The sequence below is a fragment of the Strix uralensis genome, chromosome Z, assembly GCF_047716275.1.
Source record: "Strix uralensis isolate ZFMK-TIS-50842 chromosome Z, bStrUra1, whole genome shotgun sequence".
In the NCBI taxonomy this organism is placed as follows: domain Eukaryota; kingdom Metazoa; phylum Chordata; class Aves; order Strigiformes; family Strigidae; genus Strix; species Strix uralensis.
This window is the reverse complement of record NC_134012.1, coordinates 21,093,217-21,116,374: the sequence shown is the minus strand read 5'-3', so window position 1 is coordinate 21,116,374 and position 23,158 is coordinate 21,093,217.

The window sequence follows — 23,158 nt, the reverse complement described above, 5'->3', positions numbered from 1 at the left end:
CACAAACATTTATCTGCCTGAGTTACACATATCATAAAGGAAGCTTTCATTTAAGAAAAATGTTGTTACTCTGTTAGCCATTATTGCTTAGTGAAGACAAAATAATATAGAAGGTCAAAACATTGCTCTAAAGAAAATGGAATAAAAAGACACAGGGTCTGATTCTGCCCCAGATTACACCAGGATGACTTTTCTGACACCGGTAGTAGAAAAAAATAGAGTAGAATTTAGGTGAGAGTATCCAAAATCTGATTATAGATCACTCTAATAATATTAAGAAATTAAATTATTGCACTGCTAGAACAGTCCCAACTCAAATTATTCTGCATGGTGCCCATTATATCATTGTGTAACTGATGGCTCTTACTGCATTCCATTTTCATTGTTCTACTCTGCTCAATTTAAAATTATACCGATAGAAAATGGAAAAAAAGCTGCCTTAATTTCTGTAATTTGTAGTATTTTTTCAATACATTTAATACTAATTAATACTGATTATCAGTACTTTTTCATAATGTATTTACAGGACCAGAATTTTTCTTGTACCTCTCTGTACTCTTGCAAGCCACCTCATGGTCCAGTGAAGCCAGTAAAGGTTCACTTTTCTCTGAATGTCACTAAGATTGTAAGCAGAACTTACAAACACTCACAGCCCGTGGGGTCCATAGTGCCTTTTTTCTGTTCTTCAGTCCTAGAACAGAGTCTGGGCCCAAAGATCACATGTGTCCTCTGTGAGGCAGGCAGCTAAATGATGCCTTTCCATTGCTTTCCATTCTTTGGACTTGCATACATGGATGATAATCATGAAGTTTGTGTGAGGTTGGGTTGTCATGAGTGGACACTTTGAAGTAAGAGGAATTTCACTCCCTAGTGGAAGGACTTGCTTTGTTGGCTAAGTTTTGCCCTGCTGAGTGGCAACTTGTCAGGAGTGTTGGCAACTACTGCGTGATGCCAATGCTCCTGACTTCAGGAGTACCATGCTTTGTTCTTCACTTTGTTACTGATTTGCTTTGATATATCAGGCACATAATTATGTAAAACTTTCTAAATTAATTTAATTCTTCATGCTTTAATTTTCAGTTTTAAGTGTTGAAATTGAAATTAGTTAGGGTCTGATTTTCAAAGAAATCAAGAATCCATCACTTTCATGATTAAGGTGAATTACCTCAGCTGGCAAAACAAATCATAGGCAAAGACAGAGTACTGCCTGTATTCCTAGGCAGTTCACTTCTGTTGAGCTGTTCTAATTTAAAGTGATTTGTTACAAGTAGCAAGAGATGGATGCTGGAAATTGAAAGGAATTAATTAAAGAGAAATTTTGCAGAATTAAAATATGTTTAAGATCCTCAGATCAAGAATCGAAGAAGAATAAACAACAAGCAGACAAAGTTTGCTGAGCTATTTGGGGAGGTAAGCATATGGGTTAACTGTGAAGAGTTGCAGAAGAAGGTTGTTACTGAATCACTAGGTAAGAAAATAGGTGATGACATTCAATGCAGAGAGTGCTCACATCCAAGCAAAACACAGCTCTACCTTATTTTGATGGTGATGGTGGTTTGAGCCCAGAGGGCAGCTGAGCACCACACAGCCTCTCACTCACCCCTTCCCCCCAGGTCTGGGAAGGAAAAAATGAAGAAAAAGGCTTGGGAATAGAGAGACAGGGAGGGGTGGCTCACCCATTTACAGTCATGGAGCTTAGGGGAAAAAAAGAAAGAACATCAATTTAATTCAAACACTAACAAAACCAACACTTAACAGACAGAGTGGGTCAGTGAGAAGCATTACCACATCTTAAAACCACCTCCCCCCAGCTCATCCTTCTTCCTGGGGCCCAGTTCTGTTCCTGATATCTCTGCCTCCTCCCCCCACTGGCACAGGGGCAGGTAATGGTGGGTTTTCAGTCAGTCTGTTGTTCTTTCTTTCTCGTGGAGGGAATCACTTGCATTTCTTCCCCTGCTCCACACAGCTCCCCTCTCACAGGAGACAGTCCTTTCTCTGAACTTTCTCTGGTGTGAGTTCTTCCCACAGGCCACAGCCATTCCTATGCTGCTCTGGTGTGGGTCCCTCCTGCATGTTGCAGTCCTCCAGTGCCAAACTACAACAGTGGAAGCTGCTTCTCCCCTCAGAGTCTGGGCCTCCTTTAAGCACAACTATCTACTCCAGTGTGGGGTCTGTCACAGGCCACAGGTTGGCATCTGCTCCACTGGTGACCTCCATGGTGGCAGGGGTGTAGCCCTGCTGTCTCACCATGGGATAGAGGGGGGGGTCTCTGCATTGGCACACCTCCCCGCTTCCTCCTCTTTCCTTCCATTGTCTTCAGTGTTCACATAGGTGTCCTCATCATAACTCATCTTCACAAGTCTCAACTCCTCCTAGGTTCCCCTTCTTAAATACATAATCACAGAGGCACAGCCACCATCACTAATTGGCTCAGCCTTGGCCAGAGGTGGGTCTGACTTGGAGCTGGGGGAGCTTCGAGAAGCTTCTCACAGGTGCCACCACTGTAGCCCCCTCCCCCACCACTCAAACCCAGCACAGTCAAAACTGACTATTATATGTAGGGCTGAAATCTCTGAGTAATGATATATATTTTAATGAAAAGATTTAGTAGCAGTTAAAGAAAATAGAATACTAAATATTTTTAGCAAAAGAATCTAACCGTACCACCATATACAGTACCTTCATCTCTAAGATCAAGTCAGTTCTAGTATCTATTTCAAAAGCATATAGAGAAAGTGAAAAGGCAAAGAATGCTATATTGTGTGGAACAGATTCCAGAGGTGGAATGATGAAACCTTGTGATTTCAATTGTGCTTTTGTGTGCAGGAAAAAGGGTAGTGTAGAGGTCTTTAAAATCATGAATAGCATGAAGAATAAACAGAGATGTATTATCTACCTCCTTTAATACAAGAAATATTGGATATAATGTAACCATAAGACAGAATGTTTAATCCACAAAAGATGATATTTCTTCACATTCTGAGCAGATAAGCTGTAAAATGCTTTGTTGTGAGATTTGATGGTTGCTAAAAGTTTGCAGTTGTTCCAAAAGCCATTGAACATGCTCAAGGAAGAAAAATACATCAGAGGCTATTAAATACAGGCATACACCTCTGACTCAGGATTCCAATCACAGAGGTTCAATGTATAAAATATTGGGGTTTTTTTCCTCCTATGTTTAGCTAGTGAGCTAAGGTAGTTACCTATGTAGGTAGTTACCTATGCAGGTAGTTAGTGTATGGCTATCATCAGAGACAGAATACTGGACTAAGCGTAACTCAATATTGGCATTTTTATTTTCAGGTAAGAGGACAATATTTATTTCATTTTAGGTATATTTTATGTTCTTTCATCTCTGGATCCTTTCATTTATGTAAAAGTGAGAGCATAGATTTGATTCAAAGGCCATAAAGGACAGTATGCACTAACTGAATTTTCAGTCCACCTTAATTTCCAAAGAGAAGAGGAAGTGACAGAGGTTGAAGAAGGTCAGAAAAACACACATGAAGAATGGGGAATGGCCTTACTTTATTTCACAAAGCTTGAAATACAGAAATAGGAATGTACATTTAAACTGATAAGCAACCATAATAAGTTTAAAGTTAAGGATAAGTTTAGGAACACACAATTTTTGGCATGAACTAGTAGCTGGCACAAGGCTGGCCAAGACCAGACTGACAGCATTATGCTAAACTTCTGGTTCTTATTGGGGTGCTATTTCACAGTTTTGCTGAGAAATACAATGAGCTGACACTGAAATCATAACTGAACTGCACAACATAAGGAAATAGAAGCTGTAGCACATAAAGCAGACTTTTCACAACAAATGTCATGGAGAAAACTGCCTGCTGGCCTGTCAGCTTCACTTGAAAAATCTTGGAGAGCATGTATGCAGCAATTCCAGCATTTCCTGCTGAATTATCCAAATTTGGTAACTTTGATGTAAATATTTTATGGGCACTTCTTTGTGTCTAAAAATTTTCTTGAAACAGAGCTAAACTTCTGAGTACCACTCACAGTGAGCACAGAGTGTCTAAGCATAAGAGGAACAGTATAAAAGAAATATACATCACCTAAGAAGCATAATGGTCCACAGAATTTCACATTATACTACCGCAACAAGCCCATTCAGAGAGTGCAAGAGACCTCTAAATTTAAAAAACATAAACATGAACTTATTGCTTGACCCTAGAGGACACACTGACACAATATGAGCAAGATTTAGTAATTATTTTTGTTCAACAGTTGACTTCAGTCTTCCACAAAGTGAAAAAGACCATAGTAGTAACTGATTGTATTGGGTTTGTGTGGCCAGGTTTTGGTAGCAAGTGTGCTACAGGGGTGGCTTCTGTGAGAAGCTGCTAGAAGCTTCCCCCGTGTCCAATGGAGCCAAAGCCAGCTGGTTACAAGATGGACACGCTGCTGGCCAAGGCCCAGCAGCAATGGTGGTAGTGCCTCTGAGAGAACATATTTAACAAGGTGAAAAACTGCTGGGCAACAGCAGCTGGGAGAGATTATGAGAGAACAAATCTGCAGACACCAAGATCAATGAAGAAGGAGGGGAAGGAGGTGATCCATGGTGAAGCAGCTGTGCCCTGCACCCATGGAGGTCCATGGTGGAGCAGATCTCCACCTGCAGCCTGGGGAGGAGCCCACCCTGGAGCAGGTGGATGTGCCCAAAGGAGGCTGTGACACCACAGAGAGACCTGCTGGAGCAGGCTCCTGGCAGGACCTGTGGCCCCATGGAGAGAGGAGCCCACGCTGGAGCAGGTTTGCTGGCAGCACTTGTGACCCCGTGGGGGACCCAGGCTGGAGCAGTCTGTTCCTGAGGGACTGCACCCTGGGGAAGGGACCCACGCTAGGGGCAGTTCATGAAGAACTGCAGTCTGTGGGGAGGACCCATGTTGGAGAAGTTGATGGAGGACTGTCTCCCGTGGGTGGGACCTCATGCTGGTGCAGGAGAAGAGTGTGAGGAGTCCTCCCCCTGAGGAGGAAGGAGCGGCAGAGACAATGGGTGAGAGGCTGACTGCATGCCCTGTTCCTCATCCCCCTGCACCACTCGGGGGGAAGAGGTAGAGAAAATTGGGAGTGAAGTTAAGCCTGGTAAGAAGGGAGGGGTGGGGGGAAGCGGTTTGAAGATTTGGTTTTATTTCTCATTACCCTACTCTGATTTGATTGGTAATAAATTAAATTAATTTCCCCAAGCTGAGTCTCTTTTGCCCATGACAGTAGTTGGTGAGTGGTCTCCCTTGAGATATCTATCTCAATCCATGAACCTTTCATTATATTTTGTCTCTCCTGTCCAGCTGAGAAGGGGAGTGATAGAGCAGCTTTGGTGGGCACCTGGCATCCAGCCAGGGTCAACCCACCACACTGATACTGTAAACTGTGTTTAAAGCCTTAGAGCTCTGAAATCCCTAATGAAAGGTAAACATTTTAAGGAGTGGAGTCTCTTTCTGTGTGAATCGCCAAAACTGAATGTCACCTTGGTGGCAACTTAGAATATGTAATTCTGTACAAGATGGAAAAGCAGATACTCTAGTAACAGCAATGCCTATGCTGTGCAAGAAGAAATGAGATTAAATTGCCTCCTTTTCCTTTGAAAAGCCATTAGTAATGAATAATAAAATTATTTACTTTTCTTTGACTGTTGCTGCTTCATTTTCCCATCTGCAGAATCATCTTGGTAATTGGAAGTTTGGGTAGTTCAAATGGGACAAAACATGACTTCATTGCTTGCTAAGACCACTTTTCTTAGCTAGGACTGTCAATCACATTTTTGGAAAATTTGGAAACGTAGAAAAGAACCTCTATGTGTAAGTGCTCTATTGTGGCCCTTGATTAAAGAGAGTATAACAAGTTCTAGAAATTGTAAATAATAGTAAACAATTTGAATTTAATTCTTACTCTGAGATGGAGAATTCTGTTTTCACTTGGATCAACAAGTGTATGTACCTTACAGTCATGAACGAATCTGATGGTGAAGGATCCCTGTCTGGATGAGATCTGTTATCTTTGTTACTCAGATAAGGAACTGAGGTGGAGATTAAGGTCAGAGTTTCAAGCTGTATTATTTGGGAGTTTGTTTCCTACTGAGTCTTCCTTTACATGTCAAAGTGTCTTTTAAGCAGAAGCCTTAGAACAACCTTTTACCACTCTGCTCCAAGTCATTTCAGACTTTCCTCCCTTGTTCAGAGCCAGAAAACTAGTGACAGAGTTAGAGGTTTGACCCTGATTTATTTGCCCTCACACTAAGACCTTCAAACAGTTATCTTCTTTTTTTTTTCCATGTATTTTATTTCAAACAAACCAAAGCAAACAAATATTTTAAAAGGGATATTTTATTCACATATATTTATGTAAATAAACATAAATAAACCTGTGTTTAAGTAAATAAACAAAATAAATATAACATCATACTTCTTGTGTTCTATGACTTAAATAATTTTAATACCTCCATCAGCTGCAGCAGGATTTGATTAAAACCGGTGAATTCATATAATATCACTTCCAAAAACATTCATAACACAGAGTAAGAGATGCAAGAGATGCACAGATGTAAATGACAATATCTTATTTCTGTAGCATGGTTATCTGAAAATATCACATAATCCAAGCACAATATCAATGTTCTCTTCAAAGTTTTTCCTAAATACTTAGAAGTAAACAGTTCTCATGACAAAGGTCTTTCATAAGGGTAACAGAACCACACAATCACAGGATCAATTAAAATAATCCCATTTTCCTTGCTAATCAACCAATACACTGTTTGACATGTGTGAACCTCTAAATCTTGTTTCATATCACGCTTTCAATATAATTTTAAGAAGTTATACAATGTTTTACTACAAGATAAGATTGCTGTTTTAGGGATGGCTATACATGCAAAGGTTTCCCAAGTATTTTCATAACTGTTCATGAAAAAAGCTGTTCAAGCATTCCTTGAAAACTCCAAAGAAAGTTCAGCTCCATTTGCAAGTAATCCTTTTACCTACCCTTCCACTGCCCACACATCCATCCTTGTCGTATCTTTGCAAAAGTATGCACTTGAAGTAGAGTGAGAAGGAAGAATAATATTGGTAACATGGATTTTGAGAATAATTATCTTTTCAGTTTTTCCTAATGAAAAACAGAAATGGCCAGTTTCAAAGCCATCTTTTCAGCTGCTGATAAGATTAATGTACTGATTAACACTTTTTCCAAGTTGGATTGGAGGTGAAAGCAATTCCATTTGGCAAAACCTCATCCCATTTGCTGACATCTTCATTAACCTCACTGATAAGAAAACCATTTCACAATAAAAATTTCTCTGGGCTAGAGATTTTATCTTCACAGCTTCACCTAACGATGTTAATTCTCTGTGTGAAACACACAGGTTCAATTGCCTTGGTAATTTCACAGTGCCCTATACCTTTTTTTTTTTTTTTGTTAAAAGGTTGACATAAAAGAAATCAATTACTTAGCACCCACTACAGAAGACTGATTTTCAAAAGAACGTTTCACCTTTTAACAAAAAGAGAGAACAAGGATGTAGATAAAAGTGAATGAAAGGGTCATCAGACACAGAAAGTTAGTTGAAGGTATTGAAAAAAATAGTGTCATGTGATTGTATTTGGAACCATACCAAGCTTTTCTGTTGTATTCTATATTTTCACTGGCTGGCAAAAAAACAGGCACCCCAATTTCCTTGTAGCATACTGTTGCATTGCTAAAAAGATATGCTCAGGTATGCTAAGTTGCAGTTTTGGAGTCATTTCTGCTACTGGAAATAGTTGCTGACTTTTTAAGTAACACTTTGTAATATAAGAAGCCAGTTGTGAAGCTAACTGAATGGTGAAAATGTCGTTTCAGCTGGTTATACCTGTGTGAAAACCTTTTGACATGTAGATTCTTATTCAGAACGTGTGTTTACACAGGTAAGAATGGAATATTGTCAGAAAAGTTACAGAATCACAGAATGACAGAATCATCTAGGTTGGAAAAGACCTTGAAGGTCACCAAGTCCAACCATTAGCCTAACACTGACAGTTCCAAACTACACCATTTCCCTCAGCGCTATGTCGACCCTACTCTTAAACACCTCCAGGGATGGGGACTCTATCACCTCCCTGGGCAGCCCATTCCAACACCTAACAACCCCTTCAGTAAGGAAATGCTTCCTCATATCTAGTCTAAACCTTCCCTGGCGCAACTTGAGGCCATTCCCTCTTGTCCTATCACTTGTTACTTGGTTAAAGAGACTCATCCCCAGCTCTCTGCAACCTCCTTGCAGGTAGTTGAGGAGGGCGATGAGGTCTCCCCTCAGCCTCCTCTTCTCCAGACTAAACAACCCCAGTTCCCTCAGCCGCTCCTCATACAACATGTGCTCCAGACCCTGCATCAGCTTCGTTGCCCTTCTCTGGACACGCTCGAGTAATTCAATGTCCTTTTTGTAGTGAAGGGCCCAAAACTGAACACAGTAATCAAGGTGCAGCCTCACCAGTGCCGAGTACAGGGGTAAGATCCCTTCCCTGTCCCTGTTGGCCACGCTATTTCTGATACAGGCCAGGATACCATTGACCTTCTTGGCCACCTGGGCACACTGCTGGTTCCTGTTCAGCTGGCTGTCAATCAACACCCCCAGGTCCCTCTCTGACTGGCAGCTCTCCAGCCACTCCTCCCCAAGCCTGTAGCACTACTGGGGGTTGTTGTGGCCCAAGTGCAGCACCCGGCATTTGGCCTTATTGAAACTCCCCCAGTTGGCCTTAGCCCATCGCTCCAGCCTGTCCAGGTCTCTCTGCAGAGCCTCCCTACCCTCGAGCAGATCAACACTCCCACCCAACTTGGTGTCATCTGCAAACTTACTGAAGGTGCATTCGATCCCCTCATCTAGATCATCAATAAAGATGTTAAACAGGAGTGGCCCCAAAACTGAGCCCTGGGGGACACCACTCGTGACCGGCCGCCAACTGGATTTAACTCCGTTCACCACAACTCTTTGGGTCCGGCCATCCAGCCAGTTTTTTACCCAGCAAAGTGTGTGATCATCCAAGCCACGAGCAGCCAGTTTTGCCAGGAGAATCCTGGGGGAAACGGTGTCAAAGGCCTTAGTGAAGTCAAGGTAAACTACATCCACAGCCTTTCCCTCATCCAATAAGCAGGTTGCCCTGTCATAGAAGGAGATCAGGTTTGTAAAGTTACTGACATTTTCCTCTAAAGCTCAGGTACACAGCTCAGTGAAAGTCAGTAAATATCTGCTTACGAGGATGTAGGCTTTTGTGATAGCAGGACTGTTTCCCATCTCTTTTACTTTGTGCATTTGGAGTTACTGTGCTGAATCAGTGGCATGACGTGGTCTCTGTTTATGTAAATGCAAGTATGCCTATGTTCTTAAGTTGTCTGAAAAATGAAATTTGATATGCTAATCTTAATGAAATGTGAACGCATTCAGTGTAATTTTATGCCTTTTTAAAACATACTTGAAATACTGTGTCAGGCTGAGGGAGTGTTCTCCTGCACTTATGTGTTCTCATAGAGCATTACGGTGTTAGATCATTGTACTGGGTCTGGCTGAGCTGGAATTGGTTTTCCCCTGTAGCAGCCCTCATGGTGCTGTGTTTTATGTTGGGAGCTGGCAGGGTGTTGATAGCACACTGGTGTTGTGGCTACTGCTGAGTAGTGCTTACACAGCACCAAGGCTCTTTCTGACATTTCCCCCCCACAGTGGGACGGGGTGGGCAAGATCTTGGGAGGGGACACAACCAGGACAGCTGACCCGAACTGACCAAAGGGATATTCCAGACCATATGACGTCTGCTCAGTATAAAGCTGGGAGAAAGGAGGAAGGGGGTGGGGTCACCCTTGGTCCTCCGAGGCAACCACTACGCGTATGGGAGCCCTGCTTCCTGAGAAGGCCCGACATCGTCTGTTCATGGGAAGTAGAGAATAAATCTGTTTTCTTTTTTTTGTTTCTGCACGCGGACCTTTGTTTCGCTTTGCTTATATTAAAACTGCTTTTGTTTTACCCACAAGGGTTGTTTTTTTTTTTTTTTTTCCTATCTTATTTTCTTTCCCCTCTTTGCCCTGTTGAGAAAAAAAAGGGGAAGGGGGGGAAGTGATAGAGTGACTTGGTGGGTACCTGATATTTAGCCAAGGTCAAACCACCACAACCGTTTAATCCTGTGCATAAACTACACATAACAAAACAGCTGAAGATAAATTTTCTATCTACTCTAGAAAATGTGGTTACTCTCTAATTCTGTAAAGTCACATTGAAACAATGCCACGCCTGCTATAACTCCATGGAAGTAACTGATCTTGCATTAGATCTGATCTGACATTCAGATTTCTGAAATCTGGGATCCAGTAACTCTGAATGCTTTAATGCCACGAGTAAATACTGCTCATTCACAGTGATCTATCAAGTCACCTGCAGTGCAGCATGGGTATACCTAACAGACTGCAATTTCACAGGCCCATACAGAATCACAGAATCACAGAATCATTCAGGTTGGAAAAGACCCTTGGGATCATCGAGTCCAACCATCAGCCCTACTCTACAAAGTTGTCCCCTACACCACATCCCCAACATCTCATCTAAACGACCCTTAAACACATCCAGGGATGGTGACTCCACCACCTCCCTGGGCAGCCTATTCCACTGTCTGACCACTCTTTCTGTGAAAATTTTTTTCCTAATATCCATCTAAACCTCCCCTGTTGCATTTTAACACAAGATGAGCTATCCCATAAACAAGAACTCGCTGTACAAGGAAGGTACTCTCTGTCAAATGTGACTCAATCCAGAAAGTAGTCACTGCCTTCTCCTGTCTCACATTCTCATAAAGAAATTTCCCCTAATTCTGAAATCTTGCTCTTCACTTTTTAAATCTTCTTAGGAGTTAACACGCAGACTTTTCCTTTTGTAACGGTTTTGCACATTCAAAATACTATCCAAGTTTTCAAAACCAGAAGAGTTACTTTGGCCACAGGCAGCACCACTTAAACTCCTGTACTGGCATCACTTCAGTTCTAAATAAAAACAGTCTGTTGAACAGTTACTACCAACTACAGCTCTTCCTATTTCTTAAGTAACCTTAGACACACTGACCTAAGATGGTGTAAGTCATGGTCTAGCCTAACAAAGCTTTGGGATACAACGGTTGTAGCTATATCCACAAAATCATGGCTGGCAAAATCTTAGGTTCCACTTGATGGATGTTATTTGATCTAAGACTTAGGAAACAAACTGAATCATGATTCTGCCTGCTTAAAAAGAAACAAACTGAAACTGCTAATACAGATGCTCATGGTGTTTTCAAATGTTCGGTAGCAAGAAAAACTGGAGAGCTGCTAGGGCATGGGGACCTTTTCAGCTCCTCATTGTATGTATTGACTCATTATTAAGATGAGATAATGTTGCAACATCACATGCAAAGTGCTTTATTTATATATCAACCCTGGCAGCAGTGTGTGAGCTGTTTGTGGAGTCTCTAGCGCACCAAGCCTCTAACTCCACATTTTGTTTTACAGGTATGTTCTTTTTTGTTTCTCATCTGTCTCGCAGGTATTACCAACATTTGCAGTTACACCACTGCCTTTGGAGTTGCACAAACTTACGTCTGCAGTGCCTGCTTCTCCTTAGTCCCCATTAAATCAAAAGAAACCTAGAAATAATAAGACAGTCAGATCTATGCACAACCTTAATTCTATCTCTCTTGCTCTTTTAGCAAGTGTGTTGTTAATTGGACATTAAACACTTCCCCTAGTTCATTTCAAAGGGCATTTCACACCTTCACTCGAAGGAGGGCAGAGGCAGGCTGTCTCCTGATGAGGAGGCTCTGAACTTCACCCAGGGACAGCAGGAAGCATTCAACTTCACTGTTTTTATGGGATCATGTATGTCATGATCTCACACAGTTTGACTGAGCAATATTTTAGCAACAGGAAGGTGTTGTGTCTATTTAAAGGCGGGTCTTAATACGTTGGCAGAAGGCACACAAAAAAATTAAAGTCTTGGGAGCAGAGAGAACACAGGAGAATTCGCAATATAGGGGGAGGAAGGAAAGGGAAGGGAGGGGAGGGGTAGTATATATTATCTATAACATATATGATATGAGATTTTCCATATATGATACGTCATATTTATAATATGTTTTATGTATATGGTGTTATGTACACCAGGATCTCCATTACCAGTGCTGACAGCCAGGGTTTGAGAGAGGCTTGTCTCTGAGCAGGATTCCAAAAGCTGTGTGTACCACTGAGGAGGAGTCTGAAATGAAGGTAGCTGAATATCCCTGATTCTAACACCAGTTTGATTTTGGAAGCCTGGCTAAAAGAGGGCTTGATGATAATTATTTTTATTTATGAACCATAGTCCAAAGAGCAGAAATGTGCCGTAAAGAAAATCCTTCTGAAGAAAAACGGGACAGAACCCTGGTCATGGCTTGACTATAGTAAAGGTACCAAGTTTCATATGAGAACAAATCCTGAAACTTAAAATAAAAAGCTTTACTGAGCAATGCAAGACTCATTGGAACGAAACAATATTTAGCAACGTGAGTTTCAACTCTTCACCAAATATGTACAAAAGAGACTTTGCAGGATGTCCATAAAAGAGTAGGGAAGGAGAAAAAAATATGTGTTTCAGAAGAGATAGCAGTGTGATTATTTTCCAGTGAATAATTCAATTTCTAAGCACTAGAAAGATGAATGATGTATTTTCCACTAGAAATTTCAGGTATTTTTCCACTATACAGTGGCACATTACAGAGCTATTGCAGTTAGTAATGTAGAATAAACTCTTTCTGCAAACCTGAACTAATAGCCTGGAACCAGAAGTGCAGTGAAACAGAAAGTAATGTTCCTTATCCATTCCAGTGTGTCTTGAGGAAAACAAGTATTCTAGTTTTTTTAATACTTTTGGCCTGGTATATTTCGGATTTGACATAGAATACAAGTCTTATGAATAACAGCATTCACAGTAATTTCACAGTATAAGCAAAGACTATCCTCAATTTAAAACTCAGATTTGAACATTACTTAGCCTTAAAGACATCACTGCTTGACAACAAGCTCATTACCGACAAAAGATGAAGCCAGAATGCCAGATGCAAATATACTGGACAGAGTGACTTCTGAAGTTATGCTGATTTACACTAACTAATGAACAGGTTGTTAGGCGTTGGAATGGGCTGCCCAGGGAAGTGGTGGAGTCCCCATCCCTGGAGGTGTAAGCGCTGAGGGATATGGTGTAGATGGGAACTGTTAATGTTGGGTTGATGGTTGGACTGGATGGTCTTCAAGGTCTTTTCCAACCTAGACAATTCTGTGATTCTGTGATTCTGTGATCTATCTCCCTCTGAGTAGGAACTCCACTTACAGTGCAGGGTGCTTCTATGCTATCTCAGTTCATTTCTCTAATCCCCATTTAGCAACTTTAAATGTTTCTAGTTACTGTCTGTGTGTTACAGACATAATATATTTTCATGTGTAAGAAAGCTACATCAAAACTGGAAGGTAAGCCAATTCCATTTCAGTATTCCAATAAAGCATTCTAACATCCTATGTTATGAAAATTGCTATATTTTAAAATAAATATCCTGGGTTTAAGAGAGAGTTTCACTCATTATTCCAGTCTTCACAAAGCATATGATACACTTTTTCTGCAAAATTAAATCAATGGCACCATTGAAACAATAGAGTGACAATGTTAGTACTTGCTAAATTTAAGATCAAAACCAGTAGCTAAAGAAAAGAAGTACTAGGCTGCATGAGTACAGGAGCGATGTGCCTTGCACTGAGATAGCAAATGACAGCTGATGAGATTGACAGTTAAAAAAATGAATTTCAGATTGAAGTACCTCTAAAGGAAAACTTCTCTGGGATTTGGGAAATGAGAAAAAGAAGAGAGTAATCTGATAAAAGGAGGGGAAGAAAGATTAGCTTTTGAAGACAGGTTAGAACTGATGATTGAGAATAGTGAAAAGGGTTTGCCTCTTCAGACATTTCTGCAAGCAGGTGAGCCTACAGCAGCATGCACACATTTTAGGAAGGAAATCTGGAAACACAGAAGGCCTAAAAAAGTGTTAAGATATTAAACAGACAGGCTCAGACATTAAATCTGAGGGAAAAAAATTACCCACAGAGGACAACAGATTATGTCATCAATGACTGACAACTGTTTTACAGTCTTCAATTAGTTTCTAGAATCTTACTGAGATTCTCCAGTCTTCCCCAGAAGGGTCCTGGAGAGCAGATAGAAGTTCTGCATTTTACTACGCTTTTATGGGGCAAAACTTAGGAAAGGTCCAGCAAGTTTCCAGGAGTCCCAACCTTCCCTAACTCTCCAGAAAACCTGTCTGGAACTTTCAATCCCTACATTTTTTAAACTCCAAATCCAAGCCTTTTGACATACAGAAGGTATTCAAGCTTCTAAGAGCAGAAAGATATTTACATTTATAGCTGAGTATAACTGGGGGTTTAACATTTGCTTTAGAGTACAACGCTGATGGTTAACATTTACAAGTTCAAATTACAGAAGAAGACTAAGGACCCAGTATGTCTTCTTTCATAAATGCACTTAAAGACATTCAACAAAAAAAAGTCTACATGCATTAAATAAGAGAACATAAGGGCTAAACAATAGGATAAAAAGGCATTCCTACCCCTGTGACTAAAAGTAAGATAAGAAGCGTTCAGAGGAGATTCTTACTGGTTTTATTTCTGATACAGTAGAATAGTTTCAGAGGTAATAGGTTCATGCAATTTCTTTTTGCTTTCATCCCTGTGTTTGGTGCTGTTTGTCAGGTATAAAGCTGACATTATAAAATTAACACTCTTTCACAGATGATTATAAACACTATGAGCCTAAAACAGCAGTTTAAGCAAGTTACAGAGGTCACATAAACATAAAATAAACAAACTAAAATAATTACATTTACAAGTAATTAACTTGGTGCAGTAGATAGAAAAAGTAACATCTTTCCACTGGTATTAACCTGTTGGAATGTGCCTAGATAAATTTTTCCTTTGTCCTTAGAAAAAATAACAGAACAAACAGCCTGGTTTCTGATTCCTGCTACGACAAAGTGTCAAAGAAGTGGATTTATTGTTCTGGAAACATATCAGTAGGAACTTCGGTTCCCATGATAGGTATGAGGCGTAACCCAGGTTGTATTTAGAATAAATCTGATGACACTGATAACTATATGCAGAATAATCCGGGTGCTTCTATGGGCAATAAAAACAGAGAATAGAGTAGAAGTCTGTTTCTTGTTTTAAAGGAAAAAGTTTTTCAGAAAAAAAAAAAAAACCACATTTTTTTTCCTCATCTGGGAGGTGGAGCTATCAAAGAAAACTGTTTGCACTTTACAGGAAAAAGCAAATAGAAAAGGAGATCCATTGATTCTAACAGTGCCAGCTAGCTGTTCACACACACTTAAACTAGCTATGAAGCTCTTATTCTTTGAACAGAAATTTCCTCTCCTGATAAAAGGACCTATTTTTTAGTACCTGCAGTATTTACTTTTTGGCAGATCTAAGCTGTCTGCTACAGCCTTTCGACCCCTGTCTTCAATCTATGCTATTGGTAGGGAGTAAAAAATTTATTGTGATACCCATTCAGGGGCTTTCTTCTAGGGGTTAGCTGTATAAACATGTCATGGCATCAAAGCAAGACAGAAAGTCAAAAGCTGCAGTTATTTAAGTTAGGAATGGGCTGCCCAACAGGATAAAAAAGAAAAAAAGGTTGTGTGAATTTAGAAGCAGGGATAAATATAATTGTTGCTTAATTTTAGACACTTCTGCACCCCTCTAGATTCTATGTAGCTGTAAAGGCTCCAGTAGTGAAGCAACTATCAAGACAAAAAAAGTGAAAATTCAGTACCACCTTCTAAGTACCAACAAGCCCTTTAAGTATTTCAGACTAGAAAAGCTGCTGCTCCTGAGGGGCACTGGAGGGTTTCAAACATAGGATAAGACAGGCTGGGGATAAGTGCCTGTCTGATCAGCCAGATAGAGGTGAGGGTTTATTAAGGGGAATGGTTATTAGTATTTATTAGTTATGGAAAAAATGTAAAGTTTCTTTCCCTAGATTCTGTTTTATTCTGTTCACACTGATTCTGGTGTATTAGAAGAAAAAATGAGTTAGTCTGAGTGAAAATAACCCAGAGTCTAACTATATGAGAAGAAGACATAAGAAAAGTGTGTCTCATTTTGGGGAAAAATTATTTAGACCAGCTATGCAGGTGGGGCTACCCAACATTCAAAACAACATTTTAAAGTGTAACTGTAACTTTTACTGTGTAATTAAATTTGCTTCCAGTTCATGGGAAGATTGCAGAGGTGCTCATAGCAAAAGCAAACACAATGCTGTAATACTATTGCAATTAATGAACGTGGATAAAAGAGTTTTGGAATTTCTTTTAATTTTTAAATCATGTATTAAACCAAACTATTAACAGACATGTAATGACTCTCTGAAAGGTGGGTTTGGTTTTTTTTAATACTATGAACTATCATTCCATACTTTCCGTACTATTCCATACTATATTATCATTCCAATAGCATGGACTATCATTCCATAGTATATCTATCCATTGAATGCTTCTTCCACAAAGTTTTAGATTCTTTTTAATTTCATTATTCATGTTAAAACTGTTAGAGTATTAGAAAACCATGGGAAAGACACAGATCTGTGTTTGACAATACTGTTCAAATCCGTTATGAGGCCTGTAGTAGTGCCTTAAAATTAGTTTAATACAAAAGAACTATTTTCAATATTTAAAGTATGACAAGGTGCATATTACAAAAATGTTTGCAGTGATTATATCCTAAAACAACTGAAAAAATGAAGATTCAAACTTTGTATGTAAGCAGCTATGCTCTTTTACAGTAATACCTTCTTCATTTTTTCCACCTCCCACACACTTTTTGTTTTGTTTCTATTTCTGTGTAACTTCTAATTATCTAGGGAAATATTTAGTATTCAGATGATTTAAAGGAATAACTGAAATTTTCTTTCCAGTACTTCATAGAAGGAATGGGAGGAGGGGAGGGAAGAAACAGAAGGACCCAACAGTGGTACAAAAATACTATGTAGACCAGATCTGAAAAATTCTCTTAAAACAGTTACAAGTATCCACACACATACTCCATAATCTCAGTACTTGTGAAAGAAAAAATATGTTTTCTTACCTGTAACTGACAATAGGTATGCTGGTACAAAATTTTACATATGACTTATGTCCATGATAGCTTGATGGATTCGAGATATGAATCCAAGATATGAGGTTAGCCTTAGTCTTTTATGAAACTGATTTAGTAGACAGTTTAGAAAATTCAGCATCTCTTTGAACTGTTTAAATATAAATATTGGCAGGCATGTTGTGTTCTGTCCCTAACAAAGCTGCAGATCCTTTTAACTGCTTGGAATTTGGTATGCAAGTGATGTTATTACATTGTACTCTCAAAGCTCTAAATAAGAGAATATTGTTGTGGTTTATGTGTTGCTATGCTCAGACTAAGACTGTATTAAAATAATCAGTGAAAGATAGTTTCTAAGTATTTCATTACCCATTCAGCCCTTGGGCAACTACTGTGGCAGGAAATATTTGCCCCGTGTGAGACAGATAGAAAAGTCTGTAGCTACTTCTTCTTACTGCATTCCCCCATCAGCAATTAAGAACAGAGAGCATTACCAAGATACTGCTTGCTTTGTTAGGTGCTGCTGCTTGGATTATTCACAGCTGTGGAGGAAATAGCAAGCAAGCTGTAACAATAAAACAGTAAAGAGAACTGGTGCATTGAAAAATACTGATCACATTTTTTTGTGACTTGTATGTCTTAACTCAGGAAAGTACTGAGTATGTATCTAACTCTAAGGATATGAATAAAGGTATCTTCAAACTTACCTAAGGTCATTGTCAGTTGTATTTAAATGCATACCTCTCCCTTGGGTCAATAGGAACTGGATTAAAGTTGTGCCTAATATTATCACCTAATTAGTGCCTTTCTCAGTCAGATCCTGTCTACTAAACAATCCTCTGAGAAACAAAAGACAGGAAAATCCCCTGAAAACATTCCCTTTTTTATAATATTTTTTTAAATAGAATTCATGAGAAATAATTAACCCAGAATTAACATATGGTGCTCTTTTATGAAAGATAAAATGACTATGTTGTTGTACAATCATGCTGTGATACAGAACACAAATAGGCCGAAGGCCGTAATTTCAGTTGGCCCCTTTAACTTATCTTTTTCTATTGGGGGAATATTACTGCTGTTGAGAAGAACTGCTCTTTCAGGACTCTTTAAAGGTATTTTTGTATTTGTAGTACAATTTAATTGAAGTTTGCACTGAATTACAATGCAGTGGGAGAAGAATGGAGGAAAGAAATGTACCTGGTTAAAAATGGGACATGAAAGCATGACACAAAATTTAAAGCCAAATCATGGATGCTTCACTATGCAAACATTTACCTAGTGTGACAATCACGTGATCAGCTCTTATCATGTATTGGGAGCTTTGCTATCCTTTCATTTAACTAAGGAAATATCCAAACTTTATTTATTACATAGTTTCTGCATTTTGTATGTCATTCAGGTGCTGACAGGTTTCATAAGAAGAGTCCTCCCACTTTAACTGTTTTAAAAGATGTCCAAGAACCTGCTGTTATCCAAAAGGATTTGCTATCTACCGAAGACCAAATGAGAAGAGGAAAAGAATGAGGCAACCTTTCCTAAAACATCCCCATTGGTGCTAACAGAAGACTGAGAATTTCACAACTAGATGACCAAAGATTAATCCAGGCATTTAACCCAGTATCTTTTATAGTGGGTGTTCCGCCCATTGGATCCTGTTTTCTTTGATTTCCTAAAAATTAAGACACAGATCCAACCCAGAAAAGTCATCATTAATACTTTTGATTTTTGAAGGAATGCCACAGAAATTAAACAGGTCTGTAATCTCTTAGTCAAACAGAAACCTTACTTCTTTGTTCTTCTGTCTTTCCCAATGAAATCATTAGAGACAAATCTCTGCTCCTTATGTGAAAAAACGAATGAAAGTTCCTCTAGGTTTTCAGAGATCATAGAATCAAATACATCAGTGATTTATTTCTCACAAAAAATATCCAACAGTTGTTGTCTTGCCATATTACTGAGTTGAACAGGGCAAGGGGTACATATGTACTCATCTTAATAGTGGAACCAAAGGAACCATATGTTAGATAAAATGTGGGGGGCTTCTGGCATTGTCAGCTTTGTGAGAAAGAAGAGGGAAAAGCTTCTGTTATTGACAAGAGGGGAAAGTCAGCTGTTTGAGCTTCATCGTGCAATGGTAGTTCATTGTTCTTATCTCAGTCAACAGCAATTGTTTTTCCTCAAAACATTTTCTCCCATTTTACAGGTGGAACAACACAGACACAGGGAGATGAAGCCCCAGATCTCAGTGGCATTTAACCACCCAACTGCATTTGATAACTGCTGATCCCAAGCACCTAATGATGCTCAACATGTAGAAAAAAATCAACTGCTGAAGATACCCTGACTGGTCAGCAGCAGAGGTGGGGGCAGAAGTACAAACCGTCCCTCCCAGACCACAATAACGTGTAGTGTCCCTATGAATACCCAAGTTGCTCAAGCAATGTGCATGCAGAATGCCTCTGCTCTCAGTGGTCTGCACGGACCAAAGGCATGTGGCAGCTCTCAGGGCTGGCCTGATGAAGACTCTTCATTATGCAATGGTAGACGCTGGCATCATGCCATTGTAAACCTGTTTGGTTGTTCGCAGTCCAAAATGCCTGTTGTGGTATTGCCATGAAGGTCAGTATTTTGTTGTGGGCATCAGGTAGCAAATATCTATACTGTTCTGTGGTGACTTTTGCACCCATAGCAGTAGTTAAAACAAGTACTTAAATTTTTAACTGTCTTAAGTTTAAAGCAGAAACATCTGCAGAAGGCACAGGCTGCTTACTGGCTGGGCTGAGCTCAGCAGAAGGAGACGTTCCTGTTTTTTATTTCATTCTGACCCATTTCATTATAGTCAATGACAATAGGGACTTGAAAAAGCAAGAACATAGGCACAAAATGAAGTAGAAGAAACTAAATATTAGAACAGAACTCCTCATCCTTAAAAAACATAGAAAAATTATATTTTTTTATTTATTTCTTAGATTTTGCATTCTGGAGTGTTTTTCTGATTTTTTTTTCTGTTCCCCAAATTTATTGAGCTTCAGTATGGCCTGGAACTCAAAGTAAGAATTGTCACTTTGAGAATAGAGCTGATTTATCAGAAGGAGGGGTTTGCATTCTGTACAGAATATCTGATGAGGTGAATTTTTTTTCCTAACAATGTCTTACCGATTATTATCAGAAGCCATTTAAAAAAAAAAAAAAAAAAAGATAAAAAATCAAGGGCATTCCAAAAGAAAAGCAATCAGTTTTTATGGAATAAATTTTCTTGCAAATCAAAGGAAGAAGCCTCTTCTCCACGTTATTAATCTTCCTTGAAATCATTTTAATGTTCACATACACTGTGTTTTAAACAAAACAAACAAAAAAAACCCAATACCAAAAGCCCCTCATAAATTTATGTTGAAATTATGCGAAAGATGGTTACATAGCATATGCACTAAATGAACTGTTTTGTCCTTAATCCGGTTTGTGGTCTGTAGTGTGTGAAAATCATTAAATATATCCTTTTAAATGCTCAGTTACAATCAAAACAGCTCAGTTTAATTCTCTTGAAAAGGGTTATTTTTAGTACCGTGGGGAAAGAATAAAAAACATTTACATTGCCAGAGACAAAATGGACACAGTTTATATTGTACAAAATCATAATATATCTAATAATGTTTTAATGTTTTCTTATACATATTTTTGTGACAAATATAGTGTATTTTAAGTCAAAAATATGTGAAGCAGAATTCAGTTTTCATGTAGACGTCTCAGCTTTAATTCACTTAACTTTACAAGCAATTTTGAAATTAAAATTATTTTCAATGTTAAAAATACTTTTACTGACAGTAAGCCAGTTTTATTTTAATACTGAATGCAGCTGTAGTATCTGCAAATCTAGTTTTACATTCTCATTGCAATTCATGTATGTTATTTAAATTTTAGTATTTACAGTGAAAAGGGCGCTGTAAAAACAAATTAAAAAATGCAATTCCTTACTTCTGCTTTGATGTTGTATAACTTCTACAGAGTTTAGCACTGATGCAACATAAATGTGATACTAATATTAAATAATGTTTAGCCCATTTTCTTTTCCATTAAATCAAAGTTATATTTCAAGACTATATCTTTTATCTGTTTTTCAATTAATTAATACTGTTCCTGTGAATGAGCAGAAAAAAAAAACCTGCACCTGTTAACATTCTCTCCATATTCTCCTGCCAGATGCACCAGTGCAATTATTTTACTAGAAAGCCACCTGACACTACAGCAATTTCTTTTTACTAAGAAATATAGTAACTGTAGTCTGTTATGGTTTGTCCGTTCACAGGAGATTGTGCTTATATCAAGATGTGTTTATGCAATATAATGAAAGAAAAAGATTAAGAAAATTTTAAAATGAAGATGCTTTATCCCACCCAAAAGGGGAATGTGAAAAATACAGGGAAAATTGGGATCTGAGTCAATGTTTACATCCCTCCTGTAAGAGGTACCAGTGAAATCAGCAGGCAGACAGACATGAGTACTGCAGACTCCCTGCACCCCACTCATGTTGACAAATCCTGTTCCGTGCTCAGCAGAAGCCAGCTGCTTTCTGTGGAAAGGGTGAGTACAATTTGGAACTGCTGAGACAAAGAAATTATAACATTTTTTCTGTGAGGTGGCTCATAATTTTTTGCATTTTGGAAGAAATCTGGTGAATTTTGATCTTTCCTTTGCTGGAGGAGAAGCCTGGGGCCAAGTTAGTAACAATGATTACAGTGATCCATTTTCAGCCCCATGGGCATTGGAATTACTTTCTCTTACATTCCCCTCTATTCATCCTCTGGCTATAAGTACTCCTCTAAAAATTAGACTGCAACACTAAGGAGAAGGGTTTGGCTTACTATAAGCATGGACAGTTTGAAAAATTCTTTCTTCAGAAGCTGTAATTTTTCAGGGTAAAGGAAAAAAGTAGTTCCTTGAGGCTAGCAATCACCCTTCACAACATGCAAATTTCAGGCAGAAAGCCAACCATAATTGAGAGTCCTTTAATGAGATGCTCAGCATGATTTCAGAAGCTCCACGGGCAGGGGGAGACTGTCATTTTAGGAGACATTTTGGGTTTGTTTTTTTCATGTCTAGAGATTGATATGACGAGATGAAAAGCTGGACATAAAATAAAATCCCTTTTGGAAACCTTGCACACAAAGAATCAGTCATTTACTGATACTGTGTTAGAATCAGTCTCTTTGATACAGTCACACCTTTGAAACATCTCATTTATTTGCAGAATTATCCTGAGATTTAACTGCTATGGCATATAATAGCTGTTAGGGAATTCCTTGTGGGCCAGCTTGAGACTTCAGGCAGACTAGGACAAAGGGCTGAGCAAAAGCTGAACGAACCCTTGAGTAACCCAGGGAGGCATTGTTTCCTTAAGATAAATAGCAATTCTCCTGCTGCAGCCTCCTTTCTCAGTGGGTTGGTTTGTGAGATGCAGCTTTTATATACAGCATATATTGCTGCTGCCTCTGCCTCACTTCACTCTGAGCAGTTAGGGGTCAGCAGAGGGATGGTTTTGCTTGTACCCTTGTAGCACTCTAGGGAAAGATAAAAGGGCTGTGGCAGAACCAGTCCTCTTCCTACATTTCCGGACCACTCAGGTAGCATGAGCAAAGGGGTCAGCAAGACACTGATTTCCTTTCCACCATCAGAACAACATATAAATCAGCCTGCACTGTGGCTCATGAGGAGCAGTTTCAAGAAAGAAAACAAAAGTCAGGGAATAGCACCAATGCTTTTGCTAATCCTAGATTACAGTATCACATCTACAATTGACGACACTACTGGGAAATACTATGAAATAAATTACATATTTACAGTCCTATATGAATAGGATTCACTTACTAAATAGAGTCTGGGCTGTAAAGTCTCGTTCAGGCATTTGTCATAACAACTGTTAGCCCCTGCCCACCCTTCTATCTTAAATAGCAGAAAGAAATTTTGTAGTATAATG